The sequence below is a fragment of the Ambystoma mexicanum genome, chromosome 12 (assembly GCF_040938575.1).
Source record: "Ambystoma mexicanum isolate Mex_15411 chromosome 12, UKY_AmexF1_1, whole genome shotgun sequence".
Lineage (NCBI taxonomy): Eukaryota > Metazoa > Chordata > Amphibia > Caudata > Ambystomatidae > Ambystoma > Ambystoma mexicanum.
In genome coordinates this window covers 42,510,698-42,535,566 of record NC_090936.1, presented here as the reverse complement: position 1 = coordinate 42,535,566, position 24,869 = coordinate 42,510,698, and the positions used below count along the sequence as shown (strand labels likewise).

Genomic DNA, 24,869 nt, shown 5'->3' with positions numbered 1-24,869 from the left:
TTCCATATCCCGTGTCAAGCTACTCTCCTCCGATTATTAAGTGTTGTAGACCTAGGCTTTTTTCAAATTCCATTATTGAGTTAACTGCATTATAAATCAAAAACAAAGACCAGATCGCCACAATTACACCACGACTCATTAAATAATTCCCCTGCACCCTAAATACATGATATAACCTGAGGGAGCGATACAGAGACCCTCCACGCTCCTCTTGATGCAAGTTCGGGAGTTCATTATATAGCAATCCCCCAAACCTATGTACAGGAAACATATGCTCCATACATAGTCCATTCATCATGTCTATGGTAAAGTTCATGTTACAGGGATTTAAGCTGCTGGGTAGTCCCTGCTTGTGACCTGGAAGAGCCTGCAAAGCTTGACACCAACAGATACTAGAAATACTTTTGACTTTCCAGGTCAAATTGTAGCAACTGACTCTCTACGATTTGGAATGTGAATAATGGAGAATAATAGCACACCTACAAGACCGTTAGAGTATAATGCGTCTTGTTTAATATTTGGACACAATGTTATAGCTTTGATCTCATGTTCAAGTTAGATTTTCAGTACCAGAGGTAATTTCTGCTTATTTGGTGATGCCTCAGACCAAGGAGCTGCTTTCAGCTTGTCCCCATCAAATGTGTACTTTCCATATCTCTATTGGTCTATGATTTGAGGGATAACAGGTAAAATCCAAGAAGGAAACCCACTGGAGTGTATAGACCCTTCGGTCTCTGTAGTCCTTCTTACTCATCCTTGGAACTCTTTCAACCACTGCCCATTGCCCCACATCCCCATTCCAAACGTACATTTTGAGCATGGACACAGATTTCCAACACAGAAACCTGATTTTTGCGCCAGCATTAGGCACCTACAATTGTTAAGAAGCTTGCTCACTTTCTAATTCAGAAGCAGCTGTGTGTTAAAGGAAAAGCCTAAAGTGTTCTTCATAGGTATTGAGCAGGATGGTGAATTGCACCAGAAAAGTTTATTTGCTTATTTTATGGTTTAAAGCACAGACCTAACTCGAGCAGCTGTGCACTGTACAGGGTGTGAGTAGCAAATGTTTGGGCCAGCTTCTTTTAACAGTAGCACAGTACTGTGGGTTGCAGACTATGCATCAGTCTGTGCATCAATTGGGAGTTGTCCTTGCTCAGATGTTGGTGAAAAGGCAGGTTTTTGAGAGATTACGAAATTGGAGAATTGTGGGGGCATTCCTAGCTGAAAATCACGATCGAGTTCCAGTTGGTCGGTGTGTGACAAGAGGATTGTTTGGGTGTCCTGTGATGATTCACCAGGTCTCGTCACTTCTTCCAGGGGCTAGGGAGGTGAGGCTGCTACCCAATAGTCCCTCTAGGGTAAATATGGCCACATGGCCCTTTTCATCGACCCTTGATAGTAAAACCATGTGCTACTGTAAAACCATGACTGTGACAAGTAGAAGACATATTGAGACTAAGAATAACATGAGAGGCATACGGAGTAACCAGATGAAGAGTCAGCCGGTTACTGTAACAAGGTGGCTCACTGGAGACATGAAGAGAGCCAAGGAGACTTTCACAAATGGTGTTGACGTTATGCAAGGGCGGCATCAACAGTATAATCAGGAAAGCGAGAGCGTACAAAGAAGACCTCATTGCAGAAGGGAGGAGTTCGTCAATGAAGCCTGGGAAGTTCAAAGATCGATCGGTGCAGCCGGAGAAATTGCGTCCCTTCAGGAGTGAGAGAGGAAAGCAGGACGTTACCAGAGCCTCCTGAGAGCCGAAAGGGAAACAACTTAATTGGTGGTGGCGCGATCGCTGGAAGGTGAATCATCAGGCTCAGAAACAACGCTGAGACCACGAGCCTGTCGCGGAGCCACGCAGGAAGTGAGAAGGAGGAGGAGGAAAGGCCCCTGAGATCTGGGGACCAACCAGAGCTGAGTCCCCAAAGCACCACAGGTAATGGGAATTGCGGGAATGCCCGGTGGCGTCCAGAAAGAGGCCCAGCTAATTCTGAGTGCATCGGGAGACATCTCTCTCGTTGCAGTGGCCACACCCATACCACTGCTCAACCAGAGTACCTCAGGAGTGCTTGCCCTCGTTGCAGTGACCGAATTCATACCACTGCTCTAGCAGAGTGTAACGGGAGTCATCTCCCTTATCACAGTGGCCAAGCCAATATCACTGCTCCAGCAGAGTGCAACAGGAATGAACTCCCCCATCGCAGTGGCCAAGCCAATACCTCTGCTCCAGCAGACGACATCAGGAGTCATCTCCAACACCGCAGTTGTCCAACCATTACCGCTGCTCAAGTAGACTTGTGAACGGTTTACAAGAAGGACACATAGGATCCTGAAAAATATACTCATCATCCAGACATTAAAGGGAGGGCAGATAAAGCTGTGAGCTGTTGAGGCTGGGCAAGTCCCTTAGCAGTAGGGAGAGAGAGGATATTTCTGTCATAATAAATGTTTGTATCCCCAAACAAGACACCTCCTTGTCAGACTCCTCCTTCTGTACCATCACAGTTCTCTCGGCTGGGAGTCATAAGAGGAGGGCGTTTCTCCCATCGATGTGCAAAACCACAAGGGCCTGAACTACAGTCCGGAAGTCCTGCTGTGGGATGAAGAGTTTGATTTTGTCAGGGTGGAGATTTGGAGCCAGGCCGATTGGGCCTTCTAGGCTATGTGTTTCTGGCGGGACTGGCTGCCGTCAATGGTGAAGCCTAAGAATTTTGCAGATCAAATCTTTCTTGGCGCATATCATTGAGCTATTGTTGGACGAGTTGTTGTTTAGCGGGTGGGAAGGTGATATGGACAAATTCAGTCTTGTTGGGCTTAAGTTTGAAGTAGGTAGTCCACACCCAGGACTGGATGGTTCTATGTCATTTTATCATCAGGCATTTCAAAACCTGCAATTTAAACGTGTTTGACAGTTCATCAGAAAGAGAAGGATGTGATGATCGACAGCGTCGAATCAAACTGGGACGTCAAGGAGGACGAGGAATCATGTGTTGCTCTTGTCCATGATATGAAGGGTATCCTTTTTCCAAAATTATGCCAATAAATGGGAGGTTCGTAGTGGGCTGGTAGTTGACAAGGTCGCCTGGGTCAAGGATCCGTTTTTTAAAAGAGGTTGTATGAGACCCGTCTTGAGGGTGTCTGGGGATGACCCGCTCAATGTGTAAGGCATTAATGATGCAGAGTTGTGCATTGAGCACTCTAGATTGGCATTTGTAAGAGGTCTGGGGATGAGAGAGGTGAGAATTTGGTCTAGAGGGGCAGAGTGTATGCTGGGGTCAGGGGGCACGGGGCAAATGCTGGGAGGTTGATTTGATGGTCTGTCAGATTTTGCCTATTTTGTCAATGAAAAGGTTGTTGATTCCGCTGGCACAGGACATTTTGCAACACTCAGGATGTTTGCAGAAATGGTTATGTTTGTACTCTTTGGAGCCAGGCCGAGATATTTAGCTCTTAATGAGACTAGTCTAAGTGTATGCACCCTGTAGCTCTCCAGATGTTTTGCACTATGCCTACCATGATGCCTCACCACTGACTGAGTTATGGCTGAAGGGAGTTACAGTCGAAAACATCCAGCGAGCCAAAGGTTGCAGACCCCTGAGTTAGGCCCCACTGGGAAGACGGGACAAACCTGTATTCACCACTCCCTTTTTTGTGGCTAATGTAAATTAGCATTTTGCACATTTCACTGTCACTTTGATTGTGTTCCATCATCTATCTATTCTGCTTTATGGCAGCAGAATGGCCTCGTTTACTTTTTCCAATGGGTCTAAAGCCCCTTTGAGGGCTTTTACAATGTTGTGTAAATTACATCAAAACCTTTAAAAGAAATAAGAATTGTGATGTTGCAATACCTTTTCCGAGGCTACCGAATGTTCTTGTTTGCTAACTTTGAAGACAAATGAGACCTCTTCCTCGGGCACTTGGCCGGGAATTTTTGGCCTCAGGGAGGGACCTAGGGCGTTTTAAGAGCAAGCAAACAAATATAAAAGCTAGCCAGCAACATTGCCTGTATAATGGATATCACCCAAGCGTCTCATACCACTGATGCCAACCCTCCGAGGCGGCCAAAGGTCAATATATTGTGTCCCAACAGGACTACAAAGAATTTGTCAATAACACAACATGCATTATCCTTGCAAGGCTGAATGTTGTTTTGTTGTGAGAGCGCGGATTAAAATAAAGTCAACACATTAGTCAGAGAAAGAGAAGAGAGGCAGAGGCCCAATAAAGCTCACGCATGTTTTTCTCTTAAGCCCAAAGCACTAGACGCGTGAGCATAAAGTAGCACCCAAAGGGTGTTAATGAAACAATTTCATGCGAAAGCATCGAGTAGTACACCATTTACTTATTCCAAAGAGCACAATTCCAATGCTGTGTTTACAGCATCTCACCCCCGTCCCTGAAACAGCCGGCTAGCATCTGAGATTTAACAACAAGTGTTTATTGTTTATTCAAATGATTCTGATGGGACCCTATTTACAGCCAACGGAAAGTAATTGGCAAATGTGTTTACAGGATGAGAGTACTGGGAAGTATGAAATCCCGTGATGCCGAGAGAAGGAACCGCACATGGGAGTGGAGCAGAAAAATGTGTTTATCTATCGGATAAAAGATGTCTATTTTGTTTTTATGAGAGGTTTTTACCTTTTTGTTTAGGCTGGTGGTTTCTGGTTATGTTTTACTATTGTGTTTTATGCTGTTCTTGCAGGTGCATTGTATCACACAAAACCAACAATGGTTAAAGTGGGAGTGGGCAAAGAGTCAATATAAATATTTCACTACTGTGAGAGGGTAATCCACCTGACCTGTCAAGAGAGGTTGGACACCCTTCTCAACCTAGGGTGGGAGGCCTACCACAGGGAATCCCAGAGCTAGTCCTGCCACATAGGCTGGGTACATGCACAAAATGAGTAACAATGTCAACCACCCCATACATGTACTGTCTGATTCTATCCAGTTTCTTTGTTTGTTACATAAAACTTCAAATAACAGTAGCCACAGCAATAACAGCCAGCAAACAACCCGACCCGAAGAGGGACCGAGGTGAGCAGACAGGACAGAGCAGGCCACGCAGATCCCTGAAGAAACTCAGCCGCTACCAGCACGACGCCAGTGCGCAGAGTGCTCTAGCATTATGTACCCGCTCAGAGGCATTGTACTGCAAGGAGCAGCAGAGCAGTACGCTAACCAAGCCAGATCTCTAACCAGCCAAAGCCCCAATACAAACTGGGACATTGAACACTACAGGGCACCACTGCCTGAGACTGGCGGACCACGTATGAACAAAAGGCAGGGTTTAAGAAACTGCTTGTATGTTTGATACTGGTAACCATCTGAAAGAGTTGTGGGTTATTTGGGTGAGTTCATGGGAAGAGAAGGTAGACCCAGAGACCAGGCAGAGGAAGGATAGACCAGAGTAGCATGGAGAATTGCTGAAGAAGTGTGTAAGATATAATATTCGTTGGCGGGATAAAATGGTACTTGGGTTTGAGTGTGCGTGCAAGGTGAGTGAGACTAATAGTGAGAGAGTAGGGAGTGAATGGGAAGGTGACAGGAAGTGAAACAAGAGACGCTGTTGGGGAAGGCGTTTATGGACTGAGAGTAGGAGTCGTGTGGAGATAAGGGGAGAGTAGGAGTCGTGTGTAGAGGAGGGGAGAGTAGTAGTGTGGAAAAGGAGAGTAGTAGTAGTGTGGAGAGGGGAGTTTAGTAGTGGAGATGGGGAGAATAGTACTGGGGTGGAGGAGGGAGAGTGTCAATGTTGTCTACGGTTAGGCTCACCTGCATCTTCCTGAGCGATGCTTTGAGTGAAGAAGATCCCTGGTGAGTCTTCCGTCTGCTCTGGGTGTTGTGAAGATAGGGGTGGGACTCACCGGGTACCACTCTGCCTGATTAGTGGTATTCCCAGGCAGGGTGGGGTCCACAGCAGAGTGCCGAATAGGGAGAAAAAAACCTTCCAACAGGAAGGAAAAAACATCTGTAAAGCGTTGGAGCCTTAGCTGATTAGGAAAACAGGAGGACAAGAGTGTGAATCCGGAACAGAGTTCCAAGTTGGGCAAAATACCCCAAAAGATTAGTGGGGTCCAAACCAAAGGAAGGGTTCAGCAGAAGGAAATGGATTAAGCAGCTGAGAAAACGAAGGAAGTAACATGAAAAAGAACAGGGTTTCGAGGAACAAGGAAAAAGCAGAACCAATAAGTCATGTAGCAGGGTACGAAAAAGGGAAAGGACAAGGAGAACTTCAAAGCGCTGAGTGAGGCAGGTCGAAAACACTCACTAAGCGTTGAAGCACCAAGGTCTGTACATTGCGTCCTGTGTTTACAGAGCAGCAAGTGGAAGCGGACCCCAAGCCTTACATGGAAACACTAGAGCAGGCGGGACACACTTGTGCAAAAGCGTTCCGCCACTTTTAGAGTAAAAATGGTGCAGCATAAACGCAGATTAATTCTCCATAACGACCAAAGGAACCATGGTGTATACATCGTGACAGCATGCCCCCTCCAAAAATTGGCACCACCCGGTTTGCCAGGATGTAAACAATGAAAGCGCTGGAGAAGAATGGGTGCATGTACATACGTAGCAGGTACCCAAGAGCGCTCTCTGGGCAGATAGCCCTTCCATTCTACCAAGTACTGTAAGCGTCCCTATGCACAGAGGTCCAATCTGCAATCCACTTATCCACTACCAGTACATTAGATTGTTCTTGCAGCACTGTGGGGAATTCAGTAGGGTGAAATCCTTAAGTATAGTTGAAGCCACTAGTCCGTAGAAATGAATGGACTGTGTTGTTGTACGCAATTTCAGCCACTGCTAATAAAGAAACCCAATCGTCATCCACCTGGGTAGAAAAACAACACAGATATTGTTTGAGGGTTTGGTTTACCCTCTCAGTGATTCCATTTCTTTGCGGATAGTAACCTGACGATAAGGCCCTTTAAATACCTAGCATTGAAGGTATCAATCGTGACCACGATAGTGGCACACACTCTGGAAGGCGGTAGATTGACGATGAAATCTGTGGCTATGATCTGCCAGGGCATGGTAGGAAGAGGTAGTTGATGCAAGAGATCAAGTGGTTTGTCCTTTGGTGTTTTGTTTTGAGAACATGCTAGGCAATACTTGACGTAATCACGTACCGACTGAGCCATTCCAGGTCACCAAAACTGTTTCTGAATGATCTGTAAAGTGGCTGATGTACCTCGATGACCAGCAGGTAAGAAATCATGACAGATTTGCAGTGCTGAATGTCGGGAGGAGATTGAAGGAAGAAAGAGTCAATCGCCCTTGAACAAGTAGCATTCCTTCTTAATCAATCCCCTAAGGATAGAAAGGGGCAATTGTTGCCATTCCTGTGAATGCTCTGTATCTTGTACTACTTGCCGCAAGAAATTATCCATGTGACACAAAAACACCTTTTTCTGAAAAATTGTGGGAACCGAAACAGAGTTACCAATTGATGTTCCGGCCTTATGCATAAGGCGTCTGCAAGGACGTTCTGGGAGCCCGGGATATAAGTCAAGTGGAAATGAAACCGAGCAAAGAAATAAGCCCAGCGGACTTGTCAGCAGTTGCGACACCCCATGGATTACAACACCTGTAAATTACGAAGATCAGTCCTTATTTGTACGGGATATACTGAACCTAACAAAAGATGTCTCCAGTCAAGAAACGCTTGTTATATGGCCAGCAGCTCTTTTTCTAGCACTGAATAAAGCCTTTCGGCCTCAGAAAGAGTTCTTGAAAGGTAGGCTAAAGGGTGTTCTTCACCGTTCTCTTGGGGAAGTTTTAGTATGGCTCCAATCGCAGCCTCTGGGGCCTCAGTCTCTACAATGAAAAGCCTGGAGGTGTCTGGTTGTCGTAAAACTGGGGCTTTAGTAAAATGTGTCTGCTTGTTCCAAGGTCCTATAAAAAGGGAACATCTTTCTTTAAGGGGTGGGGGGGGGAATACAATGTCTGAGAAACCGGAGATACATTTCCTGTAAAAGGTTGCCAGGCCTAAAAAGGACTAAATCTGTTTTACTGACGTAGGTGGAGGCCAGGTTGTAACTGTCGAGACCTTTCGAGGATCCATGGATACACCGGTTTAACTAATTACATGTCCCACGTAATGGATAGTAGAGCAAAGGAATTGGCACTTCTCAGGTTTAGCCAGGAGATGATTTTCACACAAATGGTCAAGCATCTGCTTGACATGGTCTCGGTGTGCTTCTTCCATGCTGGAATAGATAAGGATGTCATCCAAATACACTATTACACACTGGAATAACATGTCGGTAAAAACCAGATCCATAAAGCGCTGGAAACAGCGGGTACATTCATCAGGTCAAATGGCATAACTAAATATTCATAGTGGCCAATAGGTGTATGGAAAGCTGTTTTCCACTCATCTGTGGACCTGATGCGAATGAGGTGGTAGGTGCCCCGAAGATCCTGGAAAACCTTACAGCTCCATGTAGAACCCCCAAAATATCCGCAATCAGCAGTAAAGGATACTTGTATTTTTGTGTGACTTGGCTTAAACCACAGTAGTCAAGGCAAGGGTGAGGCTCAGTGGTTCTCTTTTTAGGAAGAAAAAACAAAGACGCACCAGCCAGAGACTTGGGATGGTCTGATGAGGCCATTTCTTCGATTCAGGTCTAGATAGTCTTTCAGGGCAAGCTTTTCTAGGGATGATAAGATGCACATCCTGCCAAAAGATATTATGTCTCCTGGTAAAGTCTCTATTGCACAGTCTTCATGGCGATGAGGAGGCAGAGATTTTTCTTGTGATTTCGAAAAGACATCCCCATATTCGTGATACTCGGGAGGAATGTTCTGAGTATGAGAAAGAGATTTGAACTTTCCTTCCTGTACCTCTAGTGAAGTGTCCAGTATTAATTCCGTGAATTTCTGAAGGCAATTGGAAATGCAATGGAGCCTAGAAGGGGCGTACTAGCTTCCCAATTTATATATGGGTTGTGATGCTGCAACCAAGGCATTTCCAAGGCTACAGGATAATGGGCTGCCTTAATTATATCAAAGGACAACATGGTTGATCATTAGTGCAAGTGGCTTGGATTGCTTGGTTATGGGACCGGAGGATAGGAGCCTACCATTGATTCCTTCTACAGTTTGTATCTTGCCCTTTGTTTCCCAAACAATCTTGTGTTCGGTAGTCCAGTTGTCATCTAGAAAAAGTCCCATGACTCTGCAATCCACCAGGACAGAAACTGGAATCGGTTCTTTATCCTTGGTCATCAACATGAATTTGAGGACTACTAGAATCGTTTGTGCAGAAGACTCCAAAGAGACGGAAGAATAAGAGCTGTTTTCAATCTCCCATTTCCATGCTCCATTTAGAAACAGGAGCTGCTGTTTCGCCCCCGTTAAGTTGGAACAATAGGGCAGTTGCCGACCATATGACTAGGTGAAACACAATACAGACATAATCCTTTTTCAATTCTACGGCTTCTTTCTTGTCTGGTTAGGTGGCCACAAAGAGGCCCCAGCTGCATAGGTTCTGGTTCATTTGCTTGAGTCGAACTGGCACCTTTAACTGGATGTACAACCGATGGTGGTCTGAGAGGCGGTGGGTAAAGCTTCCTTTTTTTTGTTTTTCTTTCCTGGTTGCGAAAATCCATTTGCAATGACAGATCAAGAAGAGATTGGAAGCCATCGGGTCCAGTAACTCTAGCCAATTCATCTTTCACATCCTCATTTAATCCACATCTAAAACGCATGAAGCAAGTATTTGGAGACCAATCCGCTTCCTTGCCTAACTATTTAAACTTAGTAACATAAGTCAGCATGTCTTGTGAACCTTGCTGAAAATCCAGCAGCTTCTCCTGGGCTGAAAACACCACCTCTGGTCGGTCAAACATAGTCCCAAGTAAAGCAGCAGAATCATCTAACAAAGGATCATAATTAGAAACCAAAGGGGTAGCCCAGGATAAGGCATTTCCAATCAGATGAGACACAATAAACCCAATGTGTCCCTGTCTGAAGCATACAAATTCGGTTTAAATGTAAAATGGTTAAGACAGGAATCCAGGAATTGCCGTAGCTTACGCGAAGAGCCACTGTATTTCTCCAGTGCAGTGCCCAATGTTGGGCTCTCTTGAACCAATATGTCTCGCATCAAAACCGTTTGGCGGAGTGCAGCGTTTTCTGCTTTTAAATTCTGCATTTTTTTGGACAACTCCTGCACGCTTGGAGGTCTTAAACAGGATCCATCTTTTCAGCTGTGACAGTCTCTTGGCATCTCAAACTATCAGTGTCATCTAGGGTTAGGCTCACCCAAGTCTTCCTGCATGATGCCTTGAGTTAAGACGATCCCTAATGAGTCTTCTGTCTGTGCGGGTGTCGTGAAAATAGGGGAGAGACTCTCCGGAGGCCACTATGCTTGATTAGTGGTATGGGGTCTGGAGCAGAGTGCCGAATTAGGAGAAAAAAACGTCCAACACTAAGGAAAAAACCTGCGAAAAGCGTTATCTTCTGGAGCTTTAGTTGATCTGATGTGCTGCCAGGAAAACAGGTAGACAACAGTGCGAATCTGGAATAGAGGACCAAGTCAGACAAAATACCCCAAACCATTAGCGGGGTCCAAACCAAAGGCAGGGTTGACCAGAAGGCAAGGAAAAGGGTAAGGCAGTTGAGAAAACGACAGAAAAAAACAGAACCAAGAAGGCATGTAGCAAGGTACAACAAAGGGAAAGGACAAGGAGAAGCGCTGAGCGAGGCAGGTCGAAAACACATACCAAGCGTTGAGACGCGGAGGTCTGTACATCGTGTCTTGTGTTTACAGTGCAGCATGCTGAAACAGAGCCCGGGCCCGACATGGAAACACTAGAGCGGGTGGGACACACTCGCACAACAGCGCAATCTGCCATCTTGAGAGTAAAAATGGCACCAGAGAGATACAGATTCATTGACCATGATGACCAGAGGGACTATGGTCTATACATTGTGACAGTGAGAGAAAGAGTAGGATAGAGTAAGATTGGAGGGTAAAGATAGGTATTACAAAAACACAAGCGGGATAGAAGAGGAAGTGAAAGTAAGAGACGGTGGGCGGAGTGATAGGTAGGAGAATAGGAGGAGGAAAGGGAGTGTCAAAGAGACATAGGAAAAGGAACATCAGGGCATGGAAGAATAAGTCCAAGTGAGGGCAGAGTGCCTGGATGGCACCAACCCTGACATTCTGCTACATTGGGGAACTTGGGCCAGGGACCACCTACTACTAGTGGTTACCGGTCTCTAGTGACAATCACGGGATGGTGGGATGCCTGGGTTAGGGAGAGAATGGTAATGTTTATTTATGTAGCACCTATACACAGGCAAGTGTTTCAAAGCGCTCAAGGAGGGTGGGAACATGGGAAAAAACAGCAGTCGCTCAGAGCCCTTGAAATTCTGAGACGATAATAGTCTGCAGAGGCAGAGTAAGTGAATATAATACATTTAACAATTGAGATACAGCAAATAGGCCTGACGGCGATTCTTCAGTTTTACCAAGTGCAGATTAAGGGGTGAAGCCACTGGAGAACAGACAATCGTCAGGCAAAGGTGCATTCGGATTCTGCAAGCGCACAGACGGTCAACGGAGTTGGCGGTCCAAGTGCACCCAGTCGGTGGAAACTGGGGTAAGTACAGAGAGAGCCACTCTCTTGGGTGATTCTCAGGTGCATTGGGTAGAGTGTGGTGCAGGGCCCTTAGGCAAGTGAAGAGAGGACTGGCAGGGATGCCCGGAAACTGTGAGATTCTGAGGTACACCAGGTGGCCAGTCGGTAAGCTGTAAGGAAGAGGATGGAGAATGGAAAGAGCAAAAAGCTACGTTAGCAGGGTAGAGGGAGAGAGAAGGAGGACGAGAAGAGGAATATCTTGAGGCATTTCCGGAACTTAAGCAGATCAGGCTCAAGACAGAGGGTGGCAGGGAGGCTGTTCCAGAAGGAGGCACCTGCTGAGGATAAGATCTCACTCCAAATCTCTGCTTGGAGAACCGTCTCACTCGCAGAAGGTTGGAGGTAGATAAGCAGAGGGCTCGTGAGGGATAGTATTTAGGTAGACAACGTCACAGGTAGGCAGGTCCGAGACAGAGACACAGAATAAATAACATGCATTTCTATTTTGTAATAGTTGCTGCTCACTTGCTATAATGTGAGATGTAAGATATTCCTTACCTATTGAGTTCTTTCATGCACAAATTAGTAAAATAAAATAAAATCTGTTCTGGAATTTGACTAGTTTATGTTATGGTGAAAATTGATTGACAATTGTATTATCCAAAGTGTGCCCCGAGTCTTGCCCTTTGATGATTTCGAAGGACCCTTTCTCTTTACCTTAATATGATCTTGTAGCTAAGATCTGACTGGGAGCACCTAAAATCTTCCAAAAATCTCTTATAATCTAAACAGAGTTATTGAATACTCAGAATCATTGAGTGCACCTCTACCCTCTATCCAAGAGGTAGGTTCCAGACCCCACAATACCTTGTGGACAATGCAGAGGGTCTTGAACTTCATCCTTGCAGCCACAGAGAGCCAGTGAAGGGATTTCAGCGCTCGAGAGTTGCGGTCCCTGGGCTTGAGGTCAATGATAAGTCTTGCGGTTCTGTTCTGGATGAGTTGCAAAGGGCGCAGGGCAGAAGCAGGGAGGTTGAGGAAGAGCCTGTTGCAATCGTCCAGCCTGGAGAGAACCAGGGTTCTGGAGACAGTGAGCCGCTGGAGGAAAGTGAGTAAAGGTAGAGTGCCTCTGAGGAGGTATAGCTGATAGTCACGACTTTTTTGAGATGTCCGAAATGTGAGAGGACAAGAAGAGAGTGGAACTGAAGATTAATCCAAGGTTTTTGGCCAGGCAGTTGGGTGCGGGCGCAGTGCCAAGGGAGGCTGGCCAGAGTGAGAGTGGGAAAGCGAGAGCAGGGGTGCCAATGCCAACTATCTCAGTCTTACTGGAATTGAGGCAGAGTTCGTTTGCAGCACACCAGGACTGAATAGCAGACAGTCAGATATGAGCGAGGAAGAGGAGGCGGCTGAGGGAAGCCTGAGGGATAGTTGACTGTCATCCGCGTAACATTGGAAGTTAGAGATAAAAGTGGCCATCACACCTGCCAAGATAGCCATATGGACATTGAAGAACCAGGGGATAGGTTTGATCCCTGGGGAACCACACAGGTTGAGAGGGCGATAGTAGGTGAGATAGAGAGGGATGGCCGTTAGCAAGCCCCCTTAGTATTCTGAAAAAAAACACTTGAATTGCCTTTGTGAGTTGGTGAAATCTTGAGGCCATCTGTGACACTACCCTTGGACGTCCTCTTTCAACTCAGTCACATGTCCCACGATTCAGATTTCCTTTTGAAACATTAAACCTCCTTCAAGCTCTTCGAGCAGCAGGTAAGATCAAGCATCAAATGCTCTAGTTATATCATGCACCATATATATGACCAAAGGTTTCATCACATATCCACAGGACGCCTGAAGGGAATTATGGTTGCTAGTCGGCTCCTGCCGCCCCTCCATTAGTTATCTTGCGGAATTGAAGACTCTTATAGTCCTCGACCTGGGCAACGATCTAGTCATCTTATAAACAGTTTGTTGATCGCAATTCATGTGCTCTTTGGCATCTCCGGTAAGATCCAATTGTGTGACAGATGCTCATGCCCCCTCCTTGCAGAGGTCTGCCAGCACAGGTGCATGATGATGAGACTGTGGAATGTTTGGGGCTTTATCTGTTCCCGGTGTGGCCAGGCCGTAGGCCACCTGTCACTGCAACCAGTGGGCTAGGGTTCTTGCCTTGAATACAAGGGTGCGGTTTTCAGCAGGACCCAGTGTAAAGAAAGATGCTGATTGGTCAAAGCCTTAGATGCTGCTGTGCGGATTGTGAGGCCATTTTGCTTAAGAGTGGGTGTTGGCGAGAGGAGGGTGTAACCATAGCCTTAAAGCGTTTACTGCATAGGCCTTCAGGCGTGCATTTAATGCTGTGTCTTCTTCAACTTTCGAAGACAGAAACTATTATTCTGCTGCTCAATGTTACCATATGTAAAGATGTATTAGCAGGCTAGTTTATGCAACTATTTTCCAATAATCCGGTCCACCACCAGCCACATGAGCGCAATCCAGGTCTTAAAAGACTTAAAATTGATACTTGTATACAACAAGCAGCCTTTAATTCTTGACCACATTTCAAACAGTGCCCGAGACACTTTGCATCTCACCGCAAACCAGCTTGTGTGTGCACACACTGGATATTATTCTGTTTGCACCTTCATCTGTGGTTTCACTAAATTTGCCTCCGCAAACTTAAGCTCTTTGAGCCATTGGCAATGAATGTATATATATTTTGTTTTTAACAGCTCTAAACTTGTAGCTGGGTCGTTCTTTGCAGGCCCCATACTCTACAGGCAAGCCTAGGTACTCGGAAACTTCAACTGGGTTTATATGGCACGATATGAACGCAAGTTTACATAACACAACAGTGCGGAAATAAGACTGACAAGTTCACACAAAAGAAAATATTGCCAAATACCCGTACGTACAATTGAAAAAAACATTTGCAGCAATGAAGTGAAAAGATTGGTCCCCGCCCTTCTTTTTGGCCCTGGCATCTTCCACCTACTCTATAACCCTCTTTTCTCAACCTTCCTGACAAACAAAACAAAGTCAGCATCCTGCACCCTCCCCCATCGCTCTCACTCTTCAATGAACTAGGACAGTTTTTCCAATTCTCCAACTCCTGCAACTTACTTACCCAATTAGTAAAAAAGAAGCACAATTGATCAGGGCGACCAAACGAAACCACAGAGCCCATTCATTCAAAAATGTTATGATAGATACCACTCATGACATTTCGCAAATTAATTTTTAGTAATAAAGAAACAAAGAGGATTTGATACAAGAAATGGTGACAAATCAAGGTTACACAGGGCAAAAGGTTTAGCACTGCACAAGTGGTACATGAACTCAGAAAAACACATTACATATCGTGCAAGACAAAATTATAAAACAAGAGTCCTCCACAGACTTGTAGGGTCATACAGTCTAATTCGATAAACAAGTTGATTTAAACAACTGAGAACAGTAACAGTGTTGACATTAAACACTGAGTAAAAGGATGTCAAACAGGTGTGTTTCGGCCACTGGCAGCAGATCTAGTGTGCTTAGAATTAGGAGGACTTTGATGGTGAAAGCACTAAATGTGATGTCCTGTCTTGCTCGTCTGTTGCTTATTTGGACACAGTGTGTGTAAGAATCCACTCCTAAATGAATGTTTTGTTGCCCTCGAATCTCGATTGGAACCCACGATTCATTTGGGAGTGGATTCTTATACACACTGTGTCCAAACAAGTAACAGACGAGCAAGACAGGACATCACATTTAGTGCTTTCACCATCAAATTCTCTCGTCCTGATGAAGGCCACCTAATTCTAGTGTGCTTAGAATTAGGTGGCCTTCATCAGGACGAGAGAATTTGATGGTGAAAGCACTAAATGTGGCCGAAACACACTTGTGTCAACATCCTTTTACTCAGTGTTTAATGTCAACACTGTTACTGTTCTCAGTTGTTTAAATCAATTTCTTTATCAAATTAGGCTGTATGACCCCAGAAGTCTGTGGAGGACTCTTGTTTTCTATTTTTGTCCTGCACAATATGTATTGACAGCAATCTATTTTTCTGAGTTCATGTACCACTTGTGCAGTTGCACCACCTTTTGTCCTGTGTAACCCTGATTTGTCACCATTCTTTTATCAAATCATCTTTGTTTCTTGATTACTAAAATCCATTTGCAAAATATCATGAGAGTGGTATCTATCATAACATTATTTCAATGAATGGGCTCTGTGGTTTCGTTTGGTCGCCCTGATCAATTGTGCTTCTTTTTACCAATTGACCTACCTGGGTAGATCAGGGAATCGCCAGGGGCCCTATTGACTATACTGCTTACTTACCCAATACAGAAAATGGTGTACATTGTTTGTTTTGAATGACTATACTATTGTTTTAAAACTATAACACTGTTGTAAATGGAAAATACCTATCACACGAACAGAAGTAAATAATTATCAAGGTATATTAATACAAATGTAAATAAAAACGTCAGTAACACTTCAAACTTGGTTTGGCTTGTAAAAGATATACCTGTACATTTTACTACAATTCCCCATTATTCATGAGCCTTTACCAACATTTACCATTATTTATATTTAGGCTTGCATGGAAGTACAGAATCATGTAATTGTTAAAAAAAATGTAGAACTTGCATGTCACAGCATCTAGCATCTAAATGAAGGTCAAAATGAAAGGGTATCTGGTTGGATGAATACAGCTGTTGGGATAGCCATATCAAATTGATATTGTTGTGCTGTATCGACATTATACACTATATAAAACAGAACCTTGATTTTACTACTGCAAGCATTTCAAGTGAGACTCTTACTCAGCAAAATTGTAACCACTTTACATACGCAGAATCCCCTACCCTGAGCAGTGCGTGGTCATTTTAAAGTGAACCTCGGCATCCACTTCCTTGGAAGGGCAGCAGCCTAGCCACATCCTGGGCACTTAATTAGTGACAAAATACATGGAGTGGCGTGAGTGCATCACTGCACTGAGATCACATCCTTCCTGGGAGTGGGTTTCAGGGTTTTGTCTGGAGCATTAAATATCTTAGTCTTGCATTTAGGATTTTTAATTATTCAATGTATATTTAACTGCATTGAATTTGAATTGCATTCTAAGATTAATAAGTGCTTAATTATGTAACAACTGTTCTTCTTTCCTTGTAATAAAGGGCTGATGTTCTTATCTGTAGGCTTATGAAACTTGTGGAGGCCAGTATGCAAATGATTCTGAAACCAAGTAAATTAATGCAGTGTGCAGGGCTTTCTTGTGGCTTCTTGATAAACTGATCTGCTTAGGCACCGTCTGATTAATACCCATTAGACTGGTAATCAGTATCAATGGATCTGCTTGCGATATAGCAGAACTGCTGTGGACCACTGGTACTGTGTTATTAAATGCACAACAGTACAGCCAATAAGAGCAGATGATGCACTGTTCATAGTAAAGGCCTAACCAGATGAAAAATCGCTGTCCCATCAAAGTAGACCAGTGCCACTGGAAAGGGTTTGTACTGTCCCATCAAACGGAGCTGCCTGTCAGCACCGCGCTGGGACGTCTCTCAGAAAAATGGCATTGCTAAAAAGTGCATGTACTAATGTCGCGTTAAGATGACAGGCTCCTCAGGTACTTCCTCTGGAACTTTCCTAGCTCTGGCCCCACACCAACAGCAGAGTTCTGAGAGAAGTGTGTTCAGTTTTCCGAAGCTCAGAGTGTGAGGTGTGAATCACCAGAAGCTTGTGACATGGAAGAGGTCAATTGGCATTGTATTAATGTCGATTTTCACAATTCTCTGTTTCGTAATTTGAAATTTGATTGATTCCCTAATGTCCTTATTTCAGGGGTCTGCAACCTTTGGCTCTCCAGAGCCGGGCAAGTGGCACAAACGAGTAGAGCACTTGCTTTGACATCCGTGCAGAGCTTGCTAATGCAGGTTCGAATCCTGGCAGGGCCAAACTCAGCCTTTCATCCTTCCGAGGTCGATAAATGAGCACCACACAACCTGGGTAATAATAAGCAGCCCTCAGATACCTGAGGGTTCCTAGCAGCTATATACATGCGAAATTACTATTATTAGATGGTTTGGACTACAACTCCCATCAGTTCTAGCCACTATACTCCATGCTATAGTCCAAAGACAGGGCTTGGAGGAGCTATGGAAGGAAATAAATTGATGGTGATATCCTTTGCAATCCATGATGTCTCTGCTTTTTCCGGACATTCACAGATCATAGAAATCTTTGTCAGGAAACCTGCAATCTTGTGTAGTTGAAGGGTGTTAAAAGATTTCGGGATCTTTATCCCGAAATAGTGAACCAGATTCATCTCCCATTGCCACTTATATTTAACCTGTGTCTTTCAACTTAGAGATGCTTGTGGTTTTAGATGTGGTGTAGTTAATTAGAAGCACCATCCAAGTGGATCATGCAATTCCGAAGGTATCTTAAATGTCTAGCCAGTCATAGACACTGCCTGGATATCACTGGCAATATGTATCCACTGACATAAATTTCAGAGGCCGCCGTCAGAAAAGTGACCTTCCTGCATGACCAATGAGGCACACTGCAAGCAATTACCTTGCTTACCTAGGATTATGTGTTTTCTTTTGTATTGCTCTCCTAGGAAACCATTAACAACTATTTACTTTTTAAAATTCCAGCTCCAGATCCTCCTGTGGTGACGTCATGCCTGATGATTATGCCTCATCAAGGGTCTATGCAGATATGACCACATCACCCTGGCCGCCTTCACATTACTGGCTCCAACTGCACGCACAAATCACCTTCAAGTCTTGCAGCATCATCTATAAGGCAGTTGCCCTCAAGTCACCCAGCTACCTCGCAGAGAAACTCAGCATCTCTGGCGGAAAAGCACACCACCAGAAGCCAGGAGATGTGCAGATTTCAAATCTGCTGCTGCAAAAAGCAAAGGATCAGAAAACAAGCCTTCCCTGCCTATACCCCAAGACTATGGAACCTCCTCCCTCCCTGTCAGCATCAGACTCACCCTCACGCTCCTACAATTCAGAAAAGAACTCGGGACCCACCTCTTCAGGGAATCTGTCCTCCTCAACACATAGCCTATCACATCGGCCCTCTTGCCAACTGACTGGCTAGACGCTGCCTGCCCCTCTCATCCAAGCCATCCAGTACAGCGGTACCCCTCATCTCTGCCCCTCTGTATTCTACCCCCAGCGTTTATCTGTTTTGTTATCGCTGTAAAGCACTACGTAATGCATCTGTATTGTTGTATACCTCTGTAAAGCGCTCCATTGCTTCTCGAAGCTAGGTCTGTGCTCAATAAATACCATAATAAGAATAATAATTATGGAATTCATAATCAACTGTTGTGGTGATGTCATCGCTGGGCTCTGCCATTTCCTCTTCTCCCTCGCATCTCCAAAGACCTTTTAGGTTTAAGGCTCACCTGCGATTTGCCAGCGGTCTTACTCTTGGTATCGTGCAAGTAGGGACAGTCCTCTCTGGATGCCAGGACTCCCTAAGGTGAAACAGGGTGGACCGGCCGCCAGAGAGGCCAGTACCCCAAGGAGAAAAAACCCTGAAGGGGAAAATAACATTATACGGAGAGTGGATGTTGTGCAGAAGCAGGCCCAATTAGGCTTGAGGCCAGCATAGTGGAAATAACAGGCAAATAATTCCCAAGGTTGGTAAATGCAGCATGAGCGACACAAGTTCTAGCAGAAGTTCAGAAAGGAATGGAAGGGCAGAGGAGAGGTGTGGAGCGAGGATGGCTCCGTCAGGAATCAGAGCAGGAAAATAGAAACAGCGGAAGAGAACAACGCCTTATAAAGGAAGAAAGTTGCAATGCGAGGAGCCAGCGTTGCTCTCTGTACTTGTCCGTCAAGGCAGAAACTCCTCCACTGCATGTGAATGACGTACGACAAGCGCAGCGGCCATCTTGGAGTCGACTGCTATTCTTTCCTCATGGTTGGCACAGTTAGTGGTCATTGAAAGGTTGGCCCGAGTAATGGGTCGCCAGGCAATCAGCAAGCTACAGTTTGCCTTCCACAGGTGCCAGAAGGACCACAAGGGATGTCGGAACGTAACAAGACCCAAGGACAGAAGAGAAAAACCACTATCCTGGCTGCATCACTCTGGGGATCCCCCATGCCATCCCTGCTAAGAACAAAATGCAATGTTTGCTAATGTGGACAGTGCAGGGCCGTAGGTTGACCACACACAACATAACATTTTAGATTGGTAGATTTCAACGACAGGGTGGATTTCACTTTGGAGTTCCAAGTTACATTATGGATAACTTGAGCTGCGCTCCGGTTGCCTTTCAGATGTTACCCAGAACCAGTTTGTAGAATATAGGCCCATAGTCGATAGCTGCCCATCAATAATTCTATATGCTTTGAAAGTTCCCAAGTTCAAATGAAATCACAGAGCCGCATCATGCCCCATGTGTTTGATATGATATGATATGGCATTTGTAACGCGCCTATGCACAAGTGTTTCAAGGCGCGACGAGGCAGGGAGGGGGGAACAAGGGGAGACAGACAACGATCCTACTAGGCCAGGTGTCATTCAGATCGCTCAAGTGCATGGGTAGGGGGGACGGGAAAAGTGCAAGGGGGAAAGGGAGAGGGGAAAGTGCAGTACAGGGTTAGTAATGAACAAGATAAATAATAAGGGCCAGCTGGTGGCAAGTGCAAGATAAGTGCAGACAAGTGCTGGGAAGGGGGGCTGTAGGGATACAGAGACAGTCCCGCAGTGCAGGGGTTGCCAGGAAGGCAGTGCAGGGGAGAGTGGCTGGGCCAAGGACCGAGATTGGTGAGTGGCCCAGTTGCTGATTCAGTACAGTTTCAGTGATTTAGCAGGGGAGAGGGAGAGAGAAAGCAGAAGCAAAGAGGAAGGTTTTGAGGTGCTTCTGGAACCAGAGATGGTTCTCCTCAAGTTTCAGGGAGGCAGGAAGGCTGTTCCAGAGGGAGGCCCCTGCTGCGCAAAGAGATCTCCCCCCAACTCGTTGCTTGGAGAAGCGGCTGACCCTGAGGGAGTTGGAGGCGGAAGAGCGAAGAGCTCGAGAAGGAAGATATTTAGGAAGGGAGAGTTGAAGGTAATTTGGCCCCAGAAGTTTAAGAAAAGTTGCTTAACAGGGGACAAAGCAGAGAAAATAGGTCTGCCCTCTAGGCACCATAAGAAAAAACCTGAGAAGAGTTTTGTTTAAAAAAAATTAATTGTGGCGCTAAAACCTGTGTAGGTGTTCAGGTGCTTCCAGTAAAAGCAGTAGGCAAGGCATGAAAAGATTTCTGAATGAAAAGGGGCTCCAATTTCTGAAAAACTTTAAGAGGCCCAGTAAGTGATGTGCACAGGTAGTGTGCAGCCAGGAATCCTGAAATGGTTGGGGAGGATATACATCAAAGCAGTACAATCCAAAATGAACAGTGTGCAGTGAAAAGGGTTCTTTGTCAAAATCTTGAAAATAAAGCGGAACTTCATAAATATTGACTACAAACATTTGAATGGAGATCCACAACACTAAAATGTAGAATTGAATTATTTAAAAAAGAATCTAAAATAACTAGCCATGTAATTTGGTGTTTAAATACAAAAATGGTTCATTTAACACCTAACCTCTCACAATGTTTACATTCAAGATTGTGTGTTCGCTAGATTTGTTATTAAAAAAAATGATCATTCTACCTTTACTTCATTCTATATTTTGAGTAGCCATCGTGAATAGAACTGCAAAAAGCTCAGGAGCAAGCAGGGCACGAGTCCTTAAAAAAAGGTGCAGGAGTCGTTAACACATGCAACGAGAAGTAGTGTCATCGGAAATTAAGAGATCGTAAAGGGTAAATGTGCAGGCGCCATTCAGTGGAAGAAAGTGCACAGGACAAATGATCATATCAGAATGATTTGCCATCAACCCAAGAAAAGTAGCCAGAGAGTGGATATTTTCTGAGAGGACTGCTGGCTTAGTATAAAGGTGCCTATCTTTTATTCCAAAGAATCTCTACCAAAATACATTTTACCCAGTCATATTTAACCTTTATTATGGCCAAGGGCTAAGCACCTGTTCTGGGAAACTGATGATCACGGTTCAAATCCCAATATATGCATTGTTTGCAAACACAAACTAAATCCTTAAATCAAGGTCAAAAAACGTGTCGGGGTTTACTAATAATATTTTGTTGAGAAGAGATTTACCTAGCATTCGGTGTTGTACTGCCTTTGTGGGTGGGACCAGACTTCAATGTAAATGGATATGGCTCCTTTGTGAGGGTACAGTGATGTCAAATGTGGTAGCGGACCCTGCTCAGTGGGCTATATCCCATAGAACAGGTTATTTGAACCATGTTTATTCTCAGTAGAGGGGCAACCACAGTTTTGTAAAGCTTGGGCGTTTGCCCTAAGTTACTAAGCAGGGCCAGCCCGAGGCATGGGCATTCTCTGCTGTTGCACGGGGCCCGTGCTCTTTGGCCACTGGCCACCATTTGCAGCGAGTATATGAATTTATACAAACTGCAATCAACAGGGGCTGCGCTGCTACCAGGCACAGCGGCTTTTAGGCACGTCTTAGCGAGACGTGATGTCAGCACCCAACCCCCTGTGACTCTTCTAGAGACAAGTACCCGCCTACCTCCCGAGCAGCGCATTAAACGCCATGGGGCCTCACAGTTAGGGCTTATCACGCTCTTTATTTTAGCAGAGAGCTTAAAGTGGAAGTTCTTTATAAGTAATTGGTCCATTTGAGAACCATTGTTTTGAACAAGGCGTCCAAAAGGGGTATTTTATCCTGAAAGCACATACAAAAACTAGTTTTATGCCCAAAGCGTCTTTTTTTTAGCACAATTAAAACATGTTAGCAAAAAAAGTTGTAAACTATCTCGCCTGTTTTCATCAGTTTGCTTTTTGGTGTGACAAATACCTGTATTGTTTTGTAGAATATCACATTTCACTCGCATCACATGAAGCATGACTTTGTCATACTATGCAAAACATCCAGGTTACCTTTTCACGTGATCTTTTGTTATGAGTCGAAGTCTTGAAAGAAAGCCTACAAGCCATTTATGATCCTTTATTTGCATTCTGGTATTTGTAGTCTTCAAAATGGGGGAAAATAACGCAACCTTTCTGTTGAACATATTTCTTTAAGGATTCCTCTATTTCTGGAGGACTTTAATGATGACCTGTGTTCTTTTTAAGTCCTCTTTATAAAACAGAGTATTGTTGAAAGCCAAACGTCGCAATGATGGGGGCAAAGAAACCGAGGATACATTGGTTGTGATTATTTACCAGCTCCATGGATATGGGAAGATTGGTTGCTGGACTGAGGGTGGTGTTCTCTGATCCAGAGGTAAATGGGGCACTGTGGGCTATTGTAAAGGTGGTTTAATAATACTTTGTTGTTCTTATAAAGTGCTTCATGCATGATTTCTTTAGCTTCTAAGCACTGTACTAGCAGGCATTCATGCTCCTGTTACAAAGTGTATTACAGTCCAAGCAAGGGCAGCATCACTAATGAACATCACTAATGAGCATCACTGTGCGCGGCCTGCAGGCCCTGCACAGATTTCAGACTGATAAGTGAGGATTCCCCTGTAGATGAGGCAGTTTTGGGAAATAGGGGCTTTGCAGAGAGGATGAGGGATTTACTGGACAGTGGGTGCGGACAGTAGAAATGCTATTAGTAAAAGATAAAATCTGAAACGTGTTTCATTAAGGAATAACGGGGTGGATTTACGTTTTAGTGGTGCACCTGTTTATAAACTCACCTTTCCCTTGACTGGCCTGCACCGCCCTGCCCCTTAGCGTGACCTTAATGGCCTGTAATCTGATGGGTTCTGTATTCCATCTGAGAGATTCTTAATAGCTGGCTTACCCGGTACATTGGTGTACACTTACAAGATATGTAAAGTTACACAAGAAAGCTTACTTCTTCAAACTTACTAATTAAGTCTATTTCTTTAACGTAGACAAATCTGATTGCTTCATAAGGATAGTTAAATGTTCTTAAAAAGTTGCACAACAAGCTGGAAGTTTGTGACAAATGTAATCTTTATCCTAGTGACTTTACAACAAAACTTGTTTTAGTGATACTTAAAGTGAGAAAAGTAGAGTTGATTAAAAGGAAGGCTTTTTTCAGGCTTGCATTATTTTGCATTCTGTGACATCTATTTTTACTTTCAGGATGTGGAAAATAAAATTACAACAATATGCTTTTGGCTTAACATGTTTCATTAAGAAGGTACATATTATAAGGGTACTTTAATTTGAGACATGTGTATTTTGCAAGTAAACTATCGGAACTCTCAAGTTTCCAGTGGACAGGCATGAGAAGACCATTCAGTCCTGTTTTTCCCACTCCGGATTCTGAGACTTTTTTTCTATGCCACTCAAAATTTAGGGAAACAAAAAAATACAGAGATAGTGCCAGACGGATCTAGGTGGGGCAGGGACTCCCTGATAAATAGATCCCTATCAGGATTCTAAGCCTGTGGGTGTCCAGTGAGGTCAAGTTCCTGGAGCCAGCGTTTAGTGTTACTATTAAATGATTGGAAGGAGGGTTCTGATCTGAGGCAAGAAGGAAGCGTGTTCCATAGCTTGGCTGCCAAAACAGGGAAACTAGAGCCACCCGAATTTTGGAGTTTAAATCTCGGGATGGATATGGTACGAGTTTGGGCCGCTCTCAGTGGCCTTGCGGAAGTATGTGAGCAAAGTCTGTTGATAAGGTAAGCTGGAGCAAGATTCACTCTTATTTTGTGTGTTAGAGCAAGTGTTTTAAGGGAGATTCTGTGCTCGACAGACAACCAGTGCAGGTTGCGTCTGGTGTCCGATATGTGAGATTTCTTAAATTTGTTGAGTGCAGCCCTAATAGCATTATTCTGTGTTACTTGCAGTTTATTTATATTTATTTGGCAGATCCCTAAGTAGAGGGCATTGCATTAATCAATTTTGGACCTAACTAAGGTTCTGGCAAGCATGATACAGTTGGGTGTCGTGAGGAAGGGCCTGCATGCAGTGATTAGTTTGCAAGTATATGCTGATGCTGCTACCACAGCATTTGTTTGACTGGTGAAGGATAGGGTGCCATCAATGTACATACCAAGATTTTTCGTGTTATTAGAGACTTTAATAGTGTTGCCATCGATATTGAAAGATTTGAAGGCCGGGTCAAGCTTGTTGAGTCTGGCGTGAGTCCCAAGGATTAGCAACTCAGTTTTTTCATCGTTTAAGCAGAGTCCGTGTTGTGCCATCCAGGATTGGATTACTGAACAGATTTCATTAAGAGCTTTATTGTCTATTGCGTTGTC

The 24,869-nt window shown here is 44.5% G+C and overlaps 1 protein-coding gene across 4 annotated transcripts in view; it reads right to left on the bottom strand.

The window, feature by feature from the left end:
- DOCK4 (dedicator of cytokinesis 4) overlaps nucleotides 1–24,869 on the bottom strand; it is a 2,129,281-nt gene that overhangs the window by 1,863,293 nt on the left and 241,119 nt on the right. The window lies entirely within an intron of this gene.